This window comes from Dunckerocampus dactyliophorus, chromosome 15, assembly GCF_027744805.1.
Source record: "Dunckerocampus dactyliophorus isolate RoL2022-P2 chromosome 15, RoL_Ddac_1.1, whole genome shotgun sequence".
Lineage (NCBI taxonomy): Eukaryota > Metazoa > Chordata > Actinopteri > Syngnathiformes > Syngnathidae > Dunckerocampus > Dunckerocampus dactyliophorus.
Window position 1 is genome coordinate 19,421,042 of NC_072833.1, and position 6,004 is coordinate 19,427,045.

Here is a 6,004-nt window from a genome sequence, read left to right on the forward strand (position 1 = left end):
ATTTGGGCTGATTTCTTCACAGTATTCTAATTTTTTGAATTCCTGTTTTCGTGGGTTTAATGAGCTGGAAGCCCAAATTATGTAAAAATAAACAAATAAATACTTGAAATCGTTTAAATTGTGGGCCCTGAATCTATAATCTATGAAAGTTGAACTTTTTGAATGGAATTATGGAAATTAAACAACTTTTCCATGACATTCTAATTTTTTGGAAAGGGTCTGTATATACTCCTGATCTATTTTAAGGAGAGTTGAAAAATTGCAAGAATTTACATTTTGGACTGTTGGATCTTAAAGAGGTTCTAAGTCGAGCTTCAAAATGCAAAAAGAAGAAATGGGAGTGAGACAAAACATTTGAGTAAGCAATTTATTGCAAACAAGCATTAACATGAAATAGGCTGATCATCAGCTTATCAAAAGCTTAAGACCATAGCTCAAAATACCCCTAAAATAGAAATAAAATGTTCAAAAAAGGACTCGGTAATGAGTATCGTCACCATTCTTGTTAATCACTTCAAAAATTGGTTTGGGCATGCTTGATGCCAGTGTTTCCCGGAGGCTAGGGGAATTTTGCTCCAGGTGGTGAAGATGGATTCACGGAGGGCATCCACTGTCTGGAACTGATGTCCATTTTTGTAAACTTCATTGCCATCCATTCCCAAATGTTCTCAATTGGATTTAGATCAGGGAAACACGCAGGATGGTCCAAAAGAGTGCTTATTTCCCTTTTTCAGGCGGGCATTGTGAACTGCAGCGTTGTGCTGTTGAAAAACCCAGTCATTTTAACATTTCTACATAGCCAGCTGCCATTTGACACCCCTGCACAACCTGAAGCTCCATTGTTCCACTAAAGGAAAAAACAGATTATGAGCTCACTGTGTCGTGTGGAAAACCTCTCAGCTTGGATCTCCTTGTCATGCCAGTAACGTTGCAAGCCGTTAGGAGTGTCAAGGTTATATTTTTTTTCACCAGAGAATAAAACTTTATTCCACCTCTCTATGTCCCATGTTTGGTGCTCTTGTGCAAATTCCATACGGGCAATTTTGTGGCGTTGAAGGAGACGAGGTCTTTGAAGATGTTTCTTGTTCTTAAACCCTGATGCTGTCTGATGTTTATTGGATTGCACTCGGCACCAGTAACAACTGTCATTCGGGCCAAGGATGGTCCCGTGTCTTGACAGCCAACGGGATCCTCCGGCTCAGGCCATTATCCTGGCGGAATTAAATAACTGCCAGTGGGTGGTGGTGGCGGTTTATGTTTTTTAATGACCATAATCCCAGCCAACTGCACGAAAATTTCTGTGACTGATTGAAAATCGCACACACCCTGCTAATCCACCACCTAATGCAACGTTCACGATTCAGCCTCCGGAAGCGTTGGACTTTACAAAGCCCCAGGAGTGGGAGAGATGGAGCAGCAACCTGCATCTCAGCTCGCAAGCTAACCAGGTAAACACGTTAATTTACTGCATGGGCGATGAAGCGGATGATATACTGCGTGGTCAAGCTTTAACCGAGGTACAGAGGCAACGATATGAAGACGTCAGAAAAATGTTTGAAGTATACTTTGTGCCCAGAAAGAATGTAATCTACGAAAGAGCTAGATTCAACCAACGTGTTCAACAGTCCAATGAGACAGTAGATTCATTCGTCACTGCCTTGTACTCCCTGGCGGAGAATCGTAACTATGGAGCACTCCACAACGAACTGATAAGAGATCACCTCGTGGTGGGACTCAGAGACACTAGTCTTGCAGAGCGCATGCAGCTGGACAAGGATGTGACACTGGAGAAAGCTGTCAATGGCAAGGCAGTCGGAAGTCATTAAGAAACAGCAAACTGACCTCAGGGGCGAGGCGAAAGCAGAAGTTGATGCTGTGACAGCTAAAGATAAGAAACAAAAACAGTACACACCAAAGACGTCGTTCCAACAAAAAAACACGTCCATGAAAACAAAAATGACAACACACCGAAAATGCTACAAATGTGGAAAATCCCCGCTACATGGGAAATTCCAGTGTCCAGCCAAAGATGTGCTCTGTCACACTTGGGAAAAAAGGGACATTATAGTAAAGTGTGCAAAACGCCAAAAGCAGTGCATGTGGTGGAAGCAAGTGCAAGGTGCTGTGAGGAACCATGATTTATTGGAACACTAGATGGCGGCATAGACCCCTGGTATTCTGACGTAACCATCAGAAACCACAAAGTCAGATTCAAGATCGACACAGGAGCAGACGTCTCAGCTATTTCAGAGCGGACATATCACAAGATTTCTGATCGTGACTCCAAGCTTACAGACGCCAACAGATCGTTGATTGGCCGAGGTGGCACAGCAAGCATAACACCAAAAAAAGATACCGGATTTGTCGCTATTGCCCTTTTTGAAAAACACAACCTCGAGGGGTCCGAAAACAACAATCGCAGTCGGCAGCACGTCTCCGACTCCCTCTCTCTTCTTTTTCTCTGGCAGACCAGGTGTGTACGAGCTGTGTTAACATGCAGAGTTACAATACCATCTACTGTATGGAATTGGGATGACAAGTTACATTCCCAGACAGTCCCATGATGATGTGTGGGCGAGGGTGAACAGGTAGGACCAAATCTGTTCGTGGCAGTCCAAATTTACTTGTGGCGGATCAGCACAAATAAATGTATTTTTTTATTGTAAGACTGCTTCAAACGCATCCTCAAGGGCTTGACAATAATTCACAGAGTTGATACAGGATTCATTTCCTCGATCAAATTTGAATTCTGTTCTATTATTAGGAAGTAGTAGTGCAATGATGACCTGGAAAGTACAAAGGACTACTGATTTGTGCTTTCCCTGCTTGGAGCCATGAGTCGTTTACTCATAATCCTAATGTTTTTGTTCACCTATTACACAGCTCTAAATCCTGCCTGGATCAGATATCATCCCCAAGCACTCATGCACACACACACACACGCTGCTAGTGACAACATGCGGATGTTCAGCGTTACATGAAACCTGGTGATACGCCGCAGGTGCATGTGACGTTTTTCTGCAGGGGAACAAAAACACACACACACATCCATCACTTGTTTTGATGTGCGCTGGCTCAAGCAGAGACATAGGGCCTCATTCATGAAACGTTCTTACGCACAAATGTGTTCGTAAAGCCTTCTTACGAAGATTTTTGGCATTCACGAAACGTGTTCTTAACTCACAGTTCTTAGATCTAAGAACAAATTCCACGAACGCTCAGGAGGACTCTTACGCACAAATACAGCTTGCACTTTCAATGCGCAATCGCCCTCATGATGGATTATGCAACCTGATCCCAAAAAATGGAGTGCAAATAAAATATCCCAACAATTATTTATCATCAAAACAACAAAAATATACTCCATGGATAAATATATATTCAAATCCCAATTCATTCATCCATTTCCTTACCTCAATCGCAAACGGTATCACTCAATTAATATCCAAATAATCTCAGATTCGCAACAAGATTCTGAACGTTGTTGCAAGTTTCCCTGGAGGTACACACGACTCCTATACATTTTCCGAAATTCCTCCGTTGGAATGCGCCTGAGTCATGGCGCAGCATGCGACGGATGGTTAATCGGTGCGTAAAATGTTAATTTCTTGCCTTTTGCATGTTGTTATGTGGCCATTAACTTATTTTACAGGTGATCGAGGCACCTTGGCTCATGACACCATTGAATAATCCGTAGACCCCACAAGAACAAATGTACAACCAAAAGCACACACGTACACGCTCCTGCGTGGCGCGCACCATCAAGAGACGCTGGATGTGTTTGGACACTGCAGGTGGAAGGCTGCTCTACAAACCAGAAAAGGTAGGTTTTGTAGTATTTAATATTAGGTTTTAGTTTATTTATGCTTTGGAATGGCAAAAAATAAGAGGCAAACATTCTGATTCTTTGTGAAGGCTCTCATTAATCCAGGGATTCTCCATTGCAAATATGTTTTATTTGGTCAACTGGATAAATAATTGACTCTCTGTTGTTGCAGGTGTGCAGGATCATAATGGCCTGCTGCGCCTTGCATAACATCGCAATGAAACGTGGTGTGTCTGTTGCGCACGTAGCACCCCCACGTCTTGAGCCAGAGCACGGGGCTGCTGTATTAATTAGGCAGCGTCTAATCAAATGTAACCACAGAAAAAATAAATTGTCACGCACAAACTATGTATTTTGACTTTATTTTTCCATCATGATTGTGTAAATATTTTCTAGAGTTTCCGAAATGGTTTGGTTTCTGATTGATGGCCCACCTCCCGTTTCCTCCAAATCCCTCCGGTGCAGTCAAATCTTTTTTTTGAGTCTATTTTAAGTCAAACCACTTCTTTTTAACCTCTGCGGTGGCGCGTTTCTCCGTGGAAACGGCATTTATGTTTCCTGAAATGGTGCTCCATGCCGACTCTTTTTGGAAGGCCTGATGACCGGTGGATACTCTTGAAAATAAGGTGGTCTTGTGTTCGCTCACTCCTTGTAAAAGCACCTCTATTTCAGTAGAATTGAAGCTTTTCTTTCGTTTGTTGTCCAGCTGCTCCTCAGTCTTGCCCTTGCGCTTTGGCATCTCCGCCTCCAGCTGCCTGTTGCGCACGGCACATTTTTTACCTTATATAGGAAATAATAGGCGGTGACCTATGCAAATTAGGCCTCACATGCACGGGCATCCCCAACACCAGTGCTAACGATTATCCCTACTTAAGAACGTGTCATGAATGTGGCGCAGTTTCCAACCCGAGCCTTCTTAAGTACACTTCTTAAGAAGACTTTTAAGAAGATGTTCGTGAATGAGGCTCAATGCCCTTTGACCTTTTCTCTGCTTTAACACGAATGCTGTAACCAGCAGTGGACTGCCAGTGTTTAGTTTGCACACTCATGGTTAGTCGGGCATGGGAACTGGCTTTCTGCTGCTTTCTTCTCTCCACTGGGAGAGGTTCTCTCTACCTCACTGCTCTGCCAAATCCTCAACATTACTACACAGCAAATCAAAAAATGTAGACCATCGGCTATGCGTCAATCTTGCCTGCCCTGCAATTTCATCCGGCCGGGGAGCTGTTTGGAAAATAGCGTTGTGTTGGCCTGCATCGCGGACCTCAACAAACAAAGTGCTTGAAACAATCTGCATAATTAAGTGTTTCTTGCAGTATCATCTACTCCTCTGGCATTACAAAATTAGAAGTGGCCACAGTATATATACAGCTCAAAATTAGAGGAACACTTCAAAAACACATCAGATCTAAACGGGGGGAAAAATGATCTTGAATATCTTTCCTGATAATAAGTGGGTGATGTATTAGTAAGAAAATGATGCCACATAATTTGATAGAAATGAAAATTATCACCCTATAGAGGGGGGAAATCAAAGACACCCCAAAAATGAAAGTGAAAAAATGATGCAGCACACTGGTCCATTTGGCTAAAATGTCATTGTAGCAACTCAAAATGATTCTCAGTAGTTTGTGTGGCCCCCACGTGCTTGTACGCATGCCTGACAACGTCGGGGCATGCTCCTAATGAGACTCCGGATGGTGTCCTGGGGGATCTCCTCCCAGATCTGGACCAGGGCATCAATGAGCTCCTGGACAGTCTGAGGAGAAACCTGGAGGCGCCGGATGAACCTAAACATAATGTCCCAGAGGTGTTCTATTGGGTTTAGGTCAGGTGAACGTGGGGGCCAGTCAATGGTATCAATTCCTTCATCCTTCAGGAACTACCTGCATACACGAGCTACATGAGGTCGGGCATTGTCGTGGACCAGGAGGATATGCCTCCCCAGACCATCACTGACCCACCACCAAACCGGTCATGCTGAATGATGTTGCAGGCAGCATAACGTTCTCCACGGCATCTCCAGACCCTTTCACGTCTGTCGCATGTGCTCAGGTTGAACTTGCTCTCATCAGGGAAGAGCACAGGGCACCAGTGGTGTAGTTGCCAATTCTGGTGGTCTATGGCAAATGCCAATCCAGCTCTACGGTGCTGGGCAGTGAGCACAGGGCCCACTAC